General features: G+C 39.7%; 1 protein-coding gene and 1 long non-coding RNA gene across 7 annotated transcripts in view; one reads left to right on the forward strand and one right to left on the reverse strand.

Moving 5' to 3' along the window:
• PLPPR1 (phospholipid phosphatase related 1) overlaps window positions 1-18,860 on the reverse strand; it is a 117,593-nt gene that overhangs the window by 86,926 nt on the left and 11,807 nt on the right. For 2 of the 6 annotated variants that reach the window (XM_064403522.1, XM_064403521.1), the window contains one exon: window positions 7,798-7,879. The exons of 3 other annotated variants lie outside the window; for them this stretch is intronic. The gene's annotated coding sequence lies outside the window, so the exon portion shown is untranslated. Of the gene's footprint in view, window positions 1-2,002; window positions 2,024-7,797; window positions 7,880-18,860 lie in introns of those variants that run through there. One more of the 6 variants, XM_064403524.1, reaches the window with a different exon arrangement.
• Window positions 8,126-18,243, forward strand: LOC135289708 (uncharacterized). Its single transcript, XR_010352437.1, has 3 exons — window positions 8,126-9,404; window positions 16,633-16,726; window positions 17,451-18,243. It is a non-coding gene; the product is annotated as an uncharacterized LOC135289708 (long non-coding RNA).

Genomic DNA, 18,860 nt, shown 5'->3' on the forward strand with positions numbered 1-18,860 from the left:
TTTCTCCTGCTCTGTTTTCATTACCACATTCATAAATTTTCAAACTCCAGTCTCTCAATAGTAATGATTTCTGCACCTAATATACTCAAACAGTGCAAACATATTTGCCTGAAGAAGGCAGAAAGCCTGTGAGCTCCTATGAAATGCAGACACTGCATTCCCAAGGTGTCCTCACACTCTGTGTATACAGAGGTGAAGTCTAACAATCCTGCCAAGTATAAAACTTGCCCTCAATTTATGGTAGCACCTTCTTCATCCATCACATTGTCCACTGAAGACAAAAGCATTCTTTAATCTTTCTTTGTGAACTCCCTGTGTAACCTTTGTCCTATAGATGTAATTCACAGGACTTACATCTGCTTTGGTACCTGCAGTCATTATTATTATGTGTTTACACCAATGCAGTGAAGGAACAGGATGTGATGTTTCATAAGCAACTACAATAAAAGTAAAAAAAAGCTCCATTAAACCAACAAACCCACCAAAATGAAAAAAAACCCATGGATTAAAATCTCACCCAAGACCTTTTCCAGTCATCATTAAGACTTACTTTTCAAAAGTTTCCATTTTATTAGGGAAATTAGAAAACCCACGAAATCTTGTTTCTAAAGTGGAAAAAAAAAATCCCCAAAGCAAATGAAGACCCAAAGCAGAAGTAACTTACATATCCAGGAGAGTTCAATGCACAAAATTGCTCTGCCTTACCATATGATTAGAAACTTGGCAAATAACGTCATGAAGAATAAGCCACTTAATAATGAAAGAGAAAAAAAAAAAGAAAAAAAGGGGAAAAAAAGAAGGAAAAAAAAGAAGTGCTTCAGTAGATGAAGTGCGTAATGGGAAATGTATCTCTCCAATATTTATACACCTACAGACTCTTGAAAAACATGAAATCATTGTAGTAACAAATACAATTCTTAATTTTTAAACAACTGTGTCCATTAAGAGATGAGCAGCAGGAATAAAGTCTCCCACATCCCAGCCTGTGTCCACCACTATGATACCATGAAAATTAGACAATGAAAGAAGCCTATTTCTAAACATATTCATATTTTCTGTGATTTGCTGACATAGTTGAAAGTGCAGTTCAGAATCCAGCAAATTAAAGGGTGGGTATTTCAGAGGTGGGAGCTTTGAAATGCTTTCAGAGCTGCAGGCATAGTACTTTGATAAATTGCCACAATCTGCAAAGGTCTGACTGGAAAAAGATGCCAAATAAGAGATAGGGAGCAACAAACCTACTGAATGCTCTGGTCTAGAAACCTTTGAAGAACAGCAAAAAGCTGTTAATTTGCCATCTAGACTTGAATGTATCAGGTTGTGTTACAGAAGTATAAAGGCTGGTAAGTTTTCCAAACAAAGAAAAATGCATGACAGAAAGAATTTAGAACAGGCTTTCATAAAATTTTCTTCAAAATTTCACCTGTAATTTTGGAAGCATGACTTTTTTTGCACGTTGAAATTTTTGGTATGAGTTCCTGTAAAAATAAATGCCACTCCATCCCATGCCTTCTTATCACTGACTTTTTTCTGCTGTTTTTAACTAAGCAGATGTTAGTAAATAAGAAATATTTTGTATCTATTGCATCAGAGAAATGTAGATGAAAGATTTTTCACCACAACAATTCACATTATGATCCTAAGTCACTGCCTGTAATTTCTAAGATTCAACTTCAGATGTGGTTGTTAGGCAACCAAAAGACAACCAAAATGACAATAATATATTATAAATAACTGCCTTCATTTATAGCCAAACAGTGCTCACTGCCCTCCCCTCCTAATTAGGACATGGAAGGCATAATGAGAAAGTTTACATTGGCCATGTACAAGAATTAAGGAGTGGAAAAGGCAAAAAGAAATTCTGAGTTCTGGCAGCTATGTTTGGAATCAGCTCACCATCTTCAGAACCACTGGACACAGTAATTAGATGCAGTGGAACTCATCAACCTTTATTAATGTTGTCTGTAAAAATAAGAGGATCTGCATAATTATATTCACATACCTGGTAACCACGTCTGAATATGCCAACTTGCTGCCCTTTTTAAAGCCACTTCATTTTGAAAAATCATGTCATTGTTTCCAAGTGGAATTTCTGAAAAACAAATCTATTATTTTCTATTAGACTTGAAAAAAAAGGAGGTTTTTATCATTCTGAAACAGACGTTCAGATTTTGTAAAGAATGCCATTGATTGTACAGATCATTACACAACAGGCATTTCCTGAGCCTGCTGAAATCAGCTGGCAAAACTATTATCAAAACAGGACTATATTTAGTACAACAAAGCTCTTTCTTCTGTAGAAAGTATCTGTTAGCTGATGAGATTATACTTGGCCAAGGTATCACCCTCATCCAGTGAAGCCTGAGAGAAAGTTCTTCCAGACAGAGCTATGGAGCTTCCCACAAACCCTTCCTGGCAAAAACGCAAGAAACCTAGAATTAAGCATGGAAATGCTGCAATAAACAGCTTTAGAACAAAAAATATAGGGTCCCATAGGAAAAATGGTGCACTAAGCAGATTTTACTACTACTTCCATGCATGACTGCAGGATTTTCACATCTTTGGAAAGATTAGAAAGATTGACATTTTCAAAATTTTAAGTTGAATTGAGAATGTAAGGGCCTGAAAATATTATATGAGTTACGATTTTGCTTTATATATTCATAATTCCAACTAAGACCCCTCACTTTGAAATATGTGTGTATATTTGCTCTATCTATATTCACTTTTTGATTATTTAAGGATGTTTTTTCACACTGTATTTGCCTACAGTGTATAATAGAATTCCATATTGTTCCATATTGTGATTTCTTATTCTTTCTATACTAGAAGACTCTCTTATCTCAAATCAGGATCCCCCTTCCCTCTTCACAGTGTTACAGAGGTAAAATGGCTATGATTCTCTAACATTCATGCATTAGACCTAGAAACAGAACTGCCAAAAGTATATACTGTAACCTGGCAAACCAGTAAACTTGTATTTTCATTCTGCATTGAAAATTGTATAAGTTTTCAATACCTAACTTTACTAAAATAGCCCATTTCCAGGTCCAGAAGTTCAGATTAATGTTTTCACTAACACAGACATTTTTCTCCCTTGATCCATACACAGAAGTGGCCAACTATAAAACACATAATGACAGAAATTAACTGGTGCCAAGGCAGCTCATGATTTTTTAAATTTTCATTTAATGGAACAGGGCTCCCAACAGCTGCATATGAAAGCACTTTTGTTTCCACAAGCAGGGAGACAGTGTCCTCTCCTCCTGAGAGCAGAGACATCTTCTCCACACATGAAAGAAAAGCTGGCAGAATTTTCTACATGTCACAGTAATCAGATTTGCATCTTCCCTTGCACTACAATGAAGTGGTAGCTATTTAGAAGAACAGCTCCACATTTGACAGAGGAAAATTAATAACCCACCAGCTCTACATTTTGGCACTTCACGAAGTAGCTCGTGGACATATTTATTTATCACTCCCTCTTTTTACTGTACTCTGTTTTCTGACTGTTCAGCATTCCATGGAAACTGGCACATTTTCTGCAACACATTAAAACAAAAAAAAACCAACTAATCTAGAGAACAACATAATGAAGTATCTCTAGGCATATACTTGTTCATCCTGCTCATCCAGCAACAGCAGCCTCTGGGAGCTCCTGCCTGCCTCCAATCCTCATCATGAGGGCTGCCTGCTGCTGCTAAGAAAGAAAATACATCACAAGACTTTCACCTCTGAGGGTAGATGTCAGTGCTTTCAAAATCAGTGTTAGGCAAGCCTTCTAAAAGACACCTGACTGGGACCCTGGACAGACTAGCTGTTCCTACTCCTGGCAAGTCACTTCATACCTGTGCTTCTGGCATTTTATTTTTCTTAATTCAGCATTTGTAATTCCAAAGAGACGTGTCCAAAACATTCTGTGAGCTAGCTACTACAGTGTTGTCCCTCAGATGAAATGGGAAAGATGACAGCCAAGCTACAGCTTCTCACATAAAGCTGAGTGAGATGGAAGCAAGTGGTTGTGTGGGTTTTTGGCAAACTGAAACCTATCAAACTCATTTTCTTCACTACCGATCTCTTGCAGAATGGCAAAACTATTCTTTTCCCAAGGTATGTTAGTAGAAAATTTCAGGGTGGTCAACAATATAACTGCAGCACAACACTTCTTGTGACCCACTACTAGGATTGCACTGCTGAAAAAAAAAACACAGCAGAGAAAGCAAGTCCTTTGCAACCCTACTTACTCCTCTTGTCTCACACACTGGAGACAAGTGCCAAAGCTAAAAGGGTAAGTTGTGACAGCATGATGAGAAACTCTCACTCAAGCTGGAAAAAATTCATGCTGTATCCGAAAAAACCATGGAGATATGGCTTAAATTCCCTATTGCACAAGCCTCTAAATAGCAGTCAGGTTTTTAGTTGTGGTGGGTTTTTTTGTGTTTTTTTTTTTTTTTAAATACCCTGACTCCCTTCCAAAATGCCAGAAAAACTCTGCCAAGTTCAGTTTCTGGGGGAAAAACCCACACACATCTTCAAAAATAGAACCAACTTAAAAAAACCCCAAACCTACCTTACACAGACACTCACTCTTTCTCTGGTCCAAGTTAAGTCTGTCCCTCTAGTCAGGCCAGGAATTCATCAAGCTCATGGAACAGCACCATTTTCTGTACAGTTTTCCTCAGTTACATGATCAGAATCCTTCTTGCTCCCTTCAGTTATCCTAACTATTAAACTAAAGGCAAGTGACTGTCCTTGACAGGTTACAAAGGCACCAAGTACTAAAACACACTAATTTCACTGTATTCCTAAATTCATGCAGATACTCAAGTTTAAGCCAGGTGGGAAATTTCGTAGAAACCATTTATTGAGAAAGGTACTGCCAAAAATGACACAGAGTCATAATTATAAGTAATTTGCTTAAATCATTTGGGTTTAACTTTCTCACAAATGCCTTCCCATATATTTGAACAAAACTCAGTTCCTTCATGCTCCATGAAAGTTATATTGCTGTATTCTTCCTCAAATAAAAGAAAACAAGTCCTTGCAAAGCATCCAGCAGATATGGACACTGTGTGCTAACTCTAAGAATTACTTTGCAATCAGACAAAAGAATTCAGATTAACTGTGACCCATAAATGCATTACAGAAGCTAGAGAATGCAGCTTCTCACAAAATGCACACAGATCATCCTCTGTGCAGGTTAATTTTCAAAAGTCAGCAACTTTCTGCATTGTAAAAAAGAATCAATGGTCTAATTGGTAAAGAATGTAAAGCCCTATTCTAGATAAAAGCAAAACCAAATCATGTTACCCTTAAGCTATTGTACTGACAGAGTGAAACTGCTGATTTCTAATCAATATATTCCAGCCTGTCCTGTTCCAGATCATGGCACTATTAATCCACCTGTTAGTTTAGTGGTATGAAATTCAGTTTTTCTATTTACACAGCCCCATTAGTAATAAGAGAACTTCCAATTTTTGTTTTTCTTTTCATTAAGGAATTTCAAAGGCAGTCTGCAATACACTTATCATATGCAAATGTTTTTGTACAATTTAATACCACAAACTGTAGTATTATATTCAAATAAAACACATCAAATTTCATTTGGCATGTGGGAAAATAAAATTAAAGCATGAGATTTGATGCATAAACACGAAAAATAGATAGGATTTTGCTTCATCGTATTGAATAATTACATCCTGGCACAGTGCCCACATCATATTCATTATGAAAAGACTACAGTGTATAGCAGGCCAACTTTTTCAGACAATGGCTAGATCCTGACAAATCAGAAGTCTTACAGATTTGCCTGCTATTTCTGCCTTGTGCATTCCTGGAAATTTTGCAATTCCTCATTGTAGTACCTTCATTGACCAGGATGGTAAATAGGAAAGCTGCTCATTACGCTTGCACTGTTCAAGTGTTCATGTGGCACTGTCTGTACTCCTTACACCTCCCAGCTGCAGTGGGTTCCCCTCCAGGTCTGCCCCTCGGCCTGCTGTAAGGACTGGAGAAGGCTGTCATCATTGTTTGCAACGTAAGGAAACACAGGGCTGTGCCCATCCTCCTGCTGCTGTGAGGCTGGGCCATCTGTGCAGCTTAAAAAGAATCTGCACTTACCAGATCTCTATCTTCTGCTGTGTTTTTGCTTGGAAATAATGCTTCACTTCTGGCATTGTCTAAACTACTTTATTCCCATCTAAAAGAAGTATTCTCAATACCCAACATTCTACCATAATAATAATAATAATAATAATAATAATAATAATAATAATAATAATAATAATAATAATAAAGCATCAAGCACCTCATCCACACATGACAAAAGGGAAGGATTCAGTTCCAGGCCACAAAAGCCACATCTTCAGTCCTGCAGCAGATGCCACTGTTGGCAGCATTTGCTTGCCCAGCAAAGTCCACAGAGAATATGAAGTCAGATTTGTAATTTTCAAAATGCAAATTTTTTTTGCTTTCTCACAGGAGTTTTTCTGCTGTATTTTTTCTTCCTTCTGTGACACCACTTATCCACTCCTTCATATTCTGCCCAACTATCAGGTGACTCCCATAGAAACACCATTCACAAGATTCAAATAAAACATAAAGAATTTGTACCATGGATATTGCTTTAGAATATCCTTCCAACCAAACCAGTGGGATAAGAGTCTCAAATGAAGGTGACATAGCCTTTATGAATTTTTTTTTCTTGCTGAAGTGAAAGTTGAAAGACCAAATAAACCACACACAACTATACAAAATCCTCTTTTGGGATTGAAGAGAGAGAGGTGAAGACAAATCTCATGGTTATGAATGTTTAATTCCTTAGCAGACCTCAAAGAGGTTTCTTGTCCAAGGCCTGTCCTGAGAGGGAGGAAGCAGTGGTGTTCTGTTTCCCAGTTATTTCATTTCCAAAGGGAAGACAGAAACCTCTATTTCAGATCACTACCATTAACCCAGCCTCCCTCTTCTTGATCACAAGGAATTTCTTCATCAGAGAGGTCCACAAAGTGTTTTCTTTTCTTCCTACTGGTACTCAAGGACTTTTTTATGATTGCTAAACTATAGCAACATAAGCATTCCTGAAAATTATATGGCCAGCTTAGGGACAAAAGGAAGTTTCAAACTCAATACAGACACAACAAAGAAGGTCAGAACTGTTAATTCATATTACAGAAACTCCAAACACAAAGAGCATCAGGCCACTGTCAGCTGAATTTTGCACTCTATCTTGGCTAATCTAGTTATTTGTCTGAAAAAATATTTAAACCACAAGTGCAAATTTATGCTACTTGCTCTGCATCTCTTCAGTGATAGACAGTAAGGTGATTTTTTTTAATTAGAAAATCAGGAAGAGACAAAAAAGGCCTAGCTGTCTGAAGAGCTGGAACACCTAGCTGTGGATCCTGGAAGAGATTCTTCTCTAACAGAGATTTTTAAGTTTAGAAGATTGTCCCCCTTAAAGAATGCTTTATGTGACAAACTTGAACAAGACCAAAATACTCCTGTTTTAAGGCAAAGCAAAATGTCAAGATTCCAACTGTCTAAAACACAGAAGATAAAGGGACATTTCCTTTTCCTTGGATGGATTCTGAACTCAGAATTGAACCAATGACAGTCAGGCACTGTTCTGACATGAGATATGCCTTTTTACATTTACAGGTTTTTTACAGGCAGCTTAATATATCAGGCAACTCTCTACACCTAGCCATAGCAAGATCACTTCAAAACACCAGCTAAAATCAATGAATAACTCAAAAATCAATGATAATAAATAACTTATAAAAATAGCTGGAGTTGTACCTGGATCTCTTAGCACATATACTGAAGGTTGAGGCTCTGCTTGCTTCAGTTTAGAACAATCTCCAGTACATTTTAAAACTCACTGAAAGGAAAAAAGAAATTATTAAAGACAACACAGATTTTTAAAAATGTTTGCTTTGCAAAGAAGACAGTAAGATCTTTTCTTTGATCTTAGACTGTGTAATGTATTTTTTATGGTGGATTTCAAAGTGGTGTGAGGGGTTTTTTTTTCTACCAAAGGCAGAATGCAATGGCTTTATTTTATATACAATACTTTGTATATAATTTGATTGATATACAATGCTTATGCACTTGTAAGTTTCTCAAAGCCAGAAATGGCATTCCAATAAAGCTAGAAAGAGAAAGGCTTATATTCTGAGAAAGAATATGTTGAATATCTATTAATTATCAAAATAAAACCAGTCCTTTACCACCCTGAAAACACCATAGGATTTGTTTCTAACGTGGCCTTATGTATTATTCCTTTCCATTAGGAAAAAACCCCAAGAACAGAAAACCACTACACAAGTGATTTTCTAACTCTAATGGCAGCTGACTGTAACTATATTTCCTGTTGTCATTCATCAATCATGCCAATTTTAAAAGACATCTTACTGTAATTTCATAGAAAATCTCAATTCCTCTACAGCATTGTTGAAATGGCTGAAATATGAACACAAAAGAGATCTTTTAATGTGTTGTGCTGGTCTCCAACTGTAACTATAAGGCTAAAAAATGTTTGTCATCCCACTCTGATTTCATCTTCTCAAACAGCTGTAAAAGGTTGTCCACATGAAACCAAGCTTTCTTTTAACAACAGAGGGGTAGGGACAGGTGCCCAACTTGGCATTTGAAGGCAAGAGAAGTCTGGAGATAAAGAGTGACACGCATATAAAGCATGCTCCACTTTATATTTTAGAAGGCATTACCCCAATCCAGCAGGGTATCAGTTTTGAAATTTGAAATTGCTTTACTGTTTGCTCAGCAGGGTAATGAGATGAACAGGATCAGAGACCTGAGCTATGACTGGGACCAGAATAATTTCTTATCTTTCAGTAGCCTAAGAAGACAGCAATGTCCTACTGCTTTACATCATCACTGCAATTTACAGTAGATGTGCCCTTTTTTGTTTTTCAGTGACATTTCTGTGATCACTCTGTATTAAGGGGCTTTGTTCAGTGATGTTTAGCAGCACCATTTGAAGCCTCCTTCTGAAATAGTATATTATTGTCATCAGCTATCAAGAAACTTCATATTTTTTCTGGAAACTTACACTCCTATGGAGGCTGTTAGCAGGTTTGTGCGTATGTGTGGAAGCTGAAGCTTGGTGTTTCAAAGGGCTACATACTGGAGTATGACAGTAGGCCTGTAGGTGACTGCACAGAGCGGCGTCTGGCAGAAAACCCCCACCTCTCACCAGGATCACAGACTGCTGCAACTTTCACCTGCAAGCGTGGAAACACTGTAATTGCCATTGCGGAAGGACACACAGCAGCACAGGTGAATGTGGGAGAGCCTGCATTTAGGCATGCATCACTGCCCAAGCCAGGATCTGGTCACAGGCCTCCTGCACCACCATCGCAGCGCCTAGCAGTTCTCCAGCACAGGTGAGAGCAGAGCAGTGGCTGATCCAGGGGGAAAAAAAATCGATTACTCTAAGCCAGTCTGTTTCTAAAAATGTTCAGGGCTTCAGGGCTTGCTTTGTGGCTAACCTTGTGTTATGAAAAGGTAAAATCTCTATAATCTGGGACCTGCTGCCAGTGATCAAGAACTGTTTGGGAGAACTATGTTGCCTCTGTAGTCCCTGCATTCACAGAATCCTTAAGGAATTTTGAAGAAGCGTTTCATACAAATCAGCACAGACAAGCCTGAGATGAGTGACTTTCCTCACACAGCTGAGGAGAGAACCAGATACTGCACAATTCAGCACTTTTTTGTTTGATTGAGATAATGTTTTCCTAGTGCTAAACAAAACATTAAATCGGATATTTACAGTATCCAAACAGAGCCCCTAAGAATGAAAGAGAATTCAGAAAGTGAAAGGTGTTTCCTTGGCAGAGTTTTGTGGTGTGTTAACACCTCCCTCCCCACACACCCTTTAGACAGGCTGGAAATGATCAGGACATGCTGGCTTCCCTCTGCACTGCTCCTGGGTTCTTCCTCCAGGCTGAAACATGCATCAGAAGAACTGTCCTGGACTGCCACAAGACTTGCTCCTGGGGCTGTTTTGTGCTCTTCCCGCTCCCCACCCTTTTCCCCTCACTCTTCTGCTCCTTCAGCAATTCCACCTTTTGTTCCATACTTGGCAGTGTATGGCTGGGGGCTGGGCTGGTCATGACCAGCTCCAGATCACCATCCAGCTTGGAGCTGGTGGAAGCTGTCTGGCAGTGGGCTCAACCAGCCCTGAGCATCCCCCAGCAGAGACATGGACATTGATCACCCTCCAGCAGAAATCCTGAAACTAAGCCCAGACAGACACAGATTTATCTGGATATTACAAAGGATGTGGTCGAGGGGGGGGAGAGGAAGGAAGAAAATCAAGCTGACTGTTACAAGACTTGTTTGCTAGGGATATTGTCATATCTGTGTCTGCTAAATCACACAGCTCTGTGTGCCCAGCTTAAATCCCAGCAGGACTGGAGGAACCAGCATTCCCAATCTACACATTCCCTGGCCTTAGATGTTGTGGGCTCTGATTCATGGCTCTCTTCTCTGCCAGGCCTTGCAGGGAGTGGACAGCTGCCAGCACCCCCTGCACTGCCATGCAGCACCTGCCTCAGACCCTTCTCCCATTCCCTCCTTTGCTGGTCCCAGGAAATCTCCTTGCTCTTTTCAGCTCAGCAAGATGGAGGAAATCACATCACCTTTGCACAAAGAGAAAAGGGCAACGTGTCTCCAAGAAATGGGGATGTAGATGATTTTCCTTCCATTGGGGCTGACTGCATAACACACTAAGTCCAAGCAATATTCAGCAAAACAGACAACTGTAAAGTTATGTAGTTGTAGTCAAAGAATAGGCATTGGGCAATTGCAAATCAAACTCTGCTGGATTTGACATAAATGATGCCAGAGTGATCAGGCAGGTAAACAGGAGATACCCTTCTGCAGGATAAGTAGAACTGGCCAAAAGGCAGCTACTTTACCTGACCTGTACTCACAAACTTGTGATGCCTGTGCTGCCCTAATGAGCACTCCACAGGAGCCTGGAAATTTTGCTTTTGACCTCATTCAGTGACTTTAAGGGATTTGGGGTTTCCTGTTTAGGATTCATATTGCAACAGGCCTCGCCTCCTCAACTGAAAAGCCAGGGAATGCATTAACACTGTGGTTTTATTCACAAAAAAAGACCTGTGTGGTATTAAAGGAAAGATGTTTTCCAATAGAAGCAAATGGAGCACCTAGACCAGTCCCAATACTAAGAATAAACCACAATAGTGAGTTTCGTTTGACCTGAAGAACTCTTCATTCAAACTAAATCACATTTTCAGCTACATGCAGCAATATTTAAGATAAATACAATATATCTCATTGTTAAAAAAGAAAAGAAAACGCAGTTGAACAGAAGGTGATTGCACTGTCCTTGGTTTTATTAGCTCTGCCACTTAGAAAGGTCCTGTTAAAAAAAAAAAAAAACCAAAAAAAAAAAAATAAAAAAAACCAACCACAAGGTTTTGATGTAAGCATTTAAGTTCAGACTGTTGAACAGTTTAAAGTAAGGATGTGTTCAAGTATACTGTTAAAACTTCCTATGTCATGAAAACCTCAATATGCCATACTCCAAACACCACAATACACCACAATATTCTATGCTATTGCTTAGTAGTAATATCTTTTTTCAGATGTTTGTCTTTTGACAATACTGTGCTGATTATTACATTTATGATGCAGGGATTTTAGATCTCTCCCTCTCCAGTCATTGCTATAATGTCTCAGTACTTGGGTCAGTCCTCCTTTATGGGATGGTTGAGAACCAGTCTAATATGGCAGTGGCAGTGGTTCCCAACTGTGACAATACTTCTCTGTATAAGATTTTCCACAGCATTAGGCTGAAACTCTTAATTTACTGGCATCTGTACAAACTGCACCATCAGTTGCTATGTGAGAAAGGTTAGCCTGGATTAGGCCAAGCCTGGATGTTTCAGGAAACCTTAACCTCAAAGCTCTGTGTGTCTGCTCAAGTGACACTGCTGTGAATAGCAACACACATCCCAAAGCACTCCTTGCCACTGTTCAATGAAATAATGCCTCCAAAACTACAGGCAACACTTCTCCACAATCACATCCACATGGCCATGGCTCTGCAACAAACAGATTTTTTTTAACAGATTTCAGCTCTCATAATTTTATTTGTTTCAACATGCCTGATTTACAGTCTTTTAGACATGCCAATGTTTAAATAGGTTTTTTTTTTGTCACATTGTTGCTATTACAAATACGAACCAGAAATTCGTTGGAGATAAAACAAGAATAACCAGTAGTACATTCTGGGGATTTGGGCTTCGTGTGTAAATTGGGCTGGCCCAAAATAATTTTGGATTTGTTTGTGAGGAGGTCCCATCAGAGGTCCTATTGTGAAATAGGGGACAGAGCATAGTGAGGACAGCAGTTAGACCTGCATTGTAATAGGCACACAAAACACCAAGAAACCAAATCACTTTCATATGCACAAACTCACTGTTTCTCCAACAAGTCCATTAGAGATCAGTGCTCCTTAGAAGGATTCACAGAGACACGCAGCCTTATGATCCTTCTTAGGTCTCCCTGCCTTCTCTGGACAGTACTGTCCTGTCCTTCCTTCCCTGCCCTGCATAGGGGGAGCGCCATACCCTTTGACACAAGACCAAAGATGTCCTTCTGGTCCTGCTGTGCCACCACCTAAAACCACGCTTCTCTCTCATCACTGAATTTGCATGCAAGGTTGCTCCTCCTAACCTAGATCCCAGCTAAAAGCACAGACAGGTCCTTTGCCCATGTGTCAGGCCACTTACAAGCTGCCTCCTCTGCCCCTAGAAATATTAGCAGCTGCCTATCTCATACCTACAGCTCCTTAATAGCAAGAAAACATAAACATCTTTTCATTGGAGGTGCTTGCTTCCTTTCCAGGGCTAAAACCCTCTGCTGACAGCCTTCCTTCCCTCTATCCAGCAAGCAAACCCTCTGAATAAGGACAAAACATTTAAGTCCATATCCAACTAGCATTTCTTAACCTAGTGGAAAAGGTTTCCCACAGAACCTTTTAGCTGTGATTAATGCTGTGAAGACATTGGTAGGCAAAGCATGGCTGGGCAAAAAAAGCACAAAACATTTTTCATGGATGTCACCTCCAATTAATAGATAAATCTGCTTCAGCTATTTCCATCTCTCTCTCTCTGCTCATGTGGCTGTCTAGGGAATTAAAGCCTCGTAAATACATGCTTGTTTTTCTCTTCTGTACACAGAAATCACATCCAACTTGGGAATTCCTTGGACTGAAATGGTTGGAGGTGAAAGAATGTTATAAAGAAGCTGTATATGGGCCATTCCAAGGCAGTGTTGTACTCCTTCCTGGAAACCTTGCTGTATTACATGGATGTAGCCTGGCTGGGAACCCTGAACCACCAGAGAAAATGAATGCAACTCCAGCTGGAAACTGGTTTTGATGGTCACCTTTTAAACAATAGAATGCTGTCTAAGGAAAGCAAAACATTTGTCTTCCAAAAAAAATGTTACACCAGAAAGGATGACTTCATACTTCTGAATAGTCCAGAATACTCACTGGTGTTCTTTTAAAAAGTATTGCCTATAGCATTTTTACTTTAATGACAAAACAAGTGAGTTTTGCATCTGTGGGGACAAGATGCAGAGGGTTAAGAAGGAAGAATATGACAGAACAGTAGCACCAAAAAAAAGGCACAGTACTTGGGTGATCAGCCAGCAGAAACAGATTTTACATGCATCTTGTGTAGGGGATGGACCCCAATTTGATATAACACAAAAAATCATAAACCAGGAGAAACTCCTACTTCCAGCCCATGCTCCAGGCTGTGGAGCATCAGGGACCAATGATACTTTTAACCTCACCTTCTGCCACCTGAGATTCAACTTCTGCACTGCTTTATGTGCCCTACACTCTTAAAAGTCTGACTTGTTTTTAAAGCTCCAGCTGTCAGAGTCAGGTATTACTATTAGGAAGGTGAAATGAAGTAAATTTCTCTAATTCACACTTGCAGGGACAATGCTCAACAACAGAACATTTAGGGAGTATGAAACAAACAAAAGCCAAAGGAAAACCAGCTGAGAAAAAAAAAGGCTGTTCTAACTGTTTAAGCTCCCAGTGCAAAAAGGGAAGACTGAGAGAATTGGGATGGTTCAGCCTGGACAAAAGGTTAGAAGATAAGAGAACCTTCTTGTACTGAAAGGGGCTAGAAGAGAGCTGGAGAGGGACTTCTGAGAAGGGCATGGACTGATAGGACAAGGGGCAATGGCTTTAAACTGAAAGAGGACAGGTTTAGATATTGAGAAGACATTCTTGACTATGAGGGTGGCAAAGCTGGGGTGAAACAGGAGGCTTTTTCTCTCAACTTACTTTGTCTGGATCAGTGGTCACAGAGGACAAGAGCATAGTAATATCAAGAAGAAGAAGGGGCTAACAGTAAAATCCGCTCCTGTATATTAGTCCAACTATTTACTGTGTGCTCAGATTAATCAAGCTCACTGAAATTAATTGAAACCCTAACTGAGAAACCAGATTGTTTTGAAAGACTGCATTTCTAAAACTAATCTCACCTCTAAGCTTCTGGATGGCTCTGGGAGTATTTTCTATGAAACATTTTTAGGGGTGACAAGGTGAAGAAACACTGCTACTCATCACAGAAAGGTAGCTACACATCACCAAAACAGTCACCACTGGTGCAGCATTCCCTCTTTTGCATTTAGGGAAGAAAAGAGCACTCTGACTTTTCTTTGCCTGACTCCTACAAACCACTCCACTGTGACTGTGGTGAAATGGAAATGTCACAGAGCACAAGTGAGATGTGTTGTAGACGTTAGCTTTGGTATCACTGCAAAAGAAGGCCAATGCAAATAAATGTACACTGTGAAGTGAGAAGGACAGAAGAGGTTAGCTTTGATGCTTTTACAGAGAGAATCTAAGTCAGAGGGTAGAAGTTAAGTGCAGAGAGAGGTTTCAAGGGTGAGTTTGTAGCAGAGACAAAATGAATCCCATGGCACAGGCAAGTGGAATCCATCAGAGAACCCACAGGCCTGGGTTCTGCTCTTCTTCACAAGCTTTCGCAGAGATGACAGAGATGCAAGTGTCAGCAGAGCCTGGCCTAGCGTCTCCAGCTGGGCTTCTGTGCAGCTGTGGATGTAGAAGGTAGATCTGGACTGGCAGCAGAAAACAGCACTCACAGCTGGTCCTGGTGAGGCAGCTGCACACAGGTCAGAGACCAGGTTTTCCAACAATAAAGGAAAACACATCCTCACAGGGAATGGCAGAGATGATAAAAAGCACTGGAGTGCCAAGATATTCTCCCATCTTTTACCCAAAGACTGAAGGCCCTCCAGAGAAGATCCAATTTAAGTGACACTCGTTAATATTCCACTTGAAGTCTGAGCTGATATGAAGACAGGGATGGCAATCATGTCAATTATTGATAGCCTTTTGGTGAAAAGGAAACCTGCTACTTAGGAACAGGTTGTGTTAAACAAAATCTGCAAGAAAAGACTGTATGGCCCATGAACTAATTTAATATAATTTCATATACTTTCTCATAGTAACAATTTTCCTTCTAAATTTTCGAATTCTTCCATTTCATCACGCACAGAGGGGATATGCCTTTCAGTTTCATGTGCTGGGTTTAAAAACACATGCATTAGAAGAATAATAAAACTGGCTTTCTTGAAATACGTTTCATTTTGACCATGATAATTGTTCTTCCCTCAAAATCTATTTTCAAAAACATTCTAAAAAGGACTACAGCTTCTTATTTTAAAAAACCAAAAACAACAAGGTAATTGACCTCAAAAATATATTTCCTCTACAGTTTTGAGAAAGAAAAATTGGCATATTTCATTACCAAACTCAGCTATGCTGCAATAATAATAAGTGGGTAGCAAAGTGAGACTAAAATATTTAAGTGCTCTTTGTTTCTAGGCTAATTTTCCTCATAAATTTCCTCATTTTCCTCTGGACCCTTGAGGAATACAGCAGCCTGTACTATGGTCTATAAGCCATGATAAAAACACCATTCCTCAGACAAATTTCTGTTACATTACCACTGTTTTTGTCGAAAGCACTGTAATTCTTTTATCCAGTCTGTCCTTTCACATCTACATCTAGACAACACCTATCTCTTGTAGAACCCACCTCGAGCTTTTTCAAGCCCTGAAAAGACAACATTAGGATTGATTTTCTCAGGTAGCCTGCTCAGGGTGATGCTTACAAAGCACGTAGTCACTGGAAATATGAGCAGCTCAGACACCTGATCTGTACCACTTCAACAGCAGATAAACTGAGCTTCCAACCACTGACACTAGGACTGGGATAAAAGCATCAGAGCAGTCACAGATCACACTCAATATCCCACCTGACAGCAGCAGCCTCCAGGTACTCGGCGGGTGGTAGCAAACTGCAGGATAATAAACTTACCTACAGCCTCTCCCTAAACCCTCAACTCCTGACCTAAACCCTTTCTACTTCTGTCAACACAGTTTATATCCCCAACACTTGCTTTCTGGCCAAATCACCAGAAGTAAAACTTGCAAAAGTCACTTGGTGTTAGCAGCTCTTCAGTGTGATGTCACACATTCTAAAAAGCTTCAGTTTTTTTTGGTTTTGTTTTTTTTTTTGTGCAGAGAAGCTAATTTGAGTTGATTGTCTTTCCGTAAGACTGTGAGGACAGGAGACAACAGTAGCAAAGCAGAGTGGAAGGTGACAGCAAAAAAAGAGGTAAGCCTACACTGAGGGCTGACTCAAAACAGCCAAACACACATCTGGCTGGAGGAGAAATGCCTTGATAAATTGCTGTTCACTGTTTGTCAGCATGCACAGCATATGTGTTTTTAAATTAACCATACGGTGAAAATGTTCCCTGGTAAACATCTGAAATCAAGGCAAGATAGTCCATTTCTTTAATTATTTATTTTAGGCATTAGCCCTTTTCATGTTAAGTAAGATAAAACCCAAATTGTTCCAGGGGAGATTTAGATTAGATATTAGGAAAAGCTGACCAGAGAAGTGGTGGAATCACTGTCCCTGAAAGTGCTCAAAAAACATGGAGATGTGATGCTTAGAACATAGTTTTGTGGTAGACATGACAGTATCAATCAAAGGTTGGACTGGCTGGAAAAGAGGCCTTTTCCAGCCTTAATGACCTATGATTCTATGTTTGAGGGGAGGGGAGCACTTGTAAATAGTGGGTCAAACCCTGACCCCACTGACTCAGTAGAAGCTTTGCCACTAAGTGCATGGAAACCAAAGACCTAAATTTGATGTAAATTCTATGGAAAAAAACCACAGCAACAGTAAGGGGAAAGGTGGTCTGAAAGTCTCTTGCAGCAAAGCTTCTCCAAATCTGAATGAGCTGATGCCAAAAGGTCTGCTATGTAACACAAAAAGTGGACACAGTCGGACTTTATTTGCCATTTATTTTTTGTTCCTGTTTCATTTTCAGGTCTGTAACAATGGCCAGGATGTGAGCTGCAAGTTTTATCATCATAATGAAGATTTCTCAAAAATTAGCTTTTTAAAAGTAACACAACTACTAGAAAGAGTTTGAGTGCCTGCATTAATCATTGCTTAACCTGAGCAAACCAGAAATCAGAGGAAAACACAATTACTTTTCTATTTGGCCTAATTTCATCTCACTTAATCCACCTTATGGTGCGCAGTACATAAAACTTAGGCTATGTGCATAGGGTTATATTTCACCCTGCGCATGAGACATGAACCATCTTCTGCTGTAAACCTGTATAACTCCACTGCCTGCATTGTCAGCAGATCAGCACCGTGAGTTGCACGCCCAGACAGGAAGAGAGAGGAAAATAAACGTGTGCCTCTCTGGATCATACTTTTAAAGCTCAGATACCTTTTTAGAGGATGTTTCTGAGACAAGACGTGTATTGCTGTGTTTAGAACATCAACAAAGGAAACTCCCTGCCCGCTTGCATGGGAGGTCAAACCAAGAGCATGTTCTGAGTGCAGCGGCAGAGCAGAGCTGTAAGTGCTGAAGGCACACCAATAACCATAATCCTGACATAACAGCTCCGCAGTATAGGGTTGATTCAGAGATATGACATTGTGTGTTAACATATGCATGAGTTGCTAAATTGATTGAGCTTGGTCCACCCTGGAAAAGCTTTTTGATTTGATGCTTTTCATTTCAGCAAACAGTTTTATTGCAGCCAGTTTTTCAAATTGTCAAATTATCTTCTGAGCAAATATAGTAGTGCTACAACACTTAAGAATGAGTCAGTAAACATTTGGTTTTCCATTTCTGAGATGTTTTGTCTGAAATAGGAAAGCTCTTTCCACATGCATCCTTAATGCAGCTAGGAATTGCTCTGGTCTCTGGTGAAGGACATCCTTTGTAATGAGTGCAGGAAATATCAGTATTTCCCTAGATGCAAGATTCAAAACATAATTGTAATTGACTTTATCTATTTATCTTCATGCACCCCAGGAACATCTGGGGGAGACCCCATCTTCTGCTCAGCCTGGAACATATAAAGAGAGATCAACCCTCATTCCTGTAATATTCTGTCACTGCCAAAACAACTGATGCTCACAAAACCACTACCTTTAACACCATTCCATTCCTTTCCTTCTCTACCTCCACTTTACATCATTATAATTTCCCTTCTCCCCTCCCACTGAAATCCCAGCTCTATCTAACTCATACTCATCAAACACGGATATAGTGTGCACACATTAAATGTAGAGCTGCACAACTTTCAGCCTAAGAGCTACATCCTTCCAGCACTTCAGCAACTGCTTGCAAGCTGTCACTGCTCAAATGTTCACCCATTGTTTACAGAAAAGTGATAAAACAGGGCAGGAACTGCTTCTGCTACACTAATACAGA

The sequence above is a fragment of the Passer domesticus genome, chromosome Z (genome assembly GCF_036417665.1).
Source record: "Passer domesticus isolate bPasDom1 chromosome Z, bPasDom1.hap1, whole genome shotgun sequence".
Lineage (NCBI taxonomy): Eukaryota > Metazoa > Chordata > Aves > Passeriformes > Passeridae > Passer > Passer domesticus.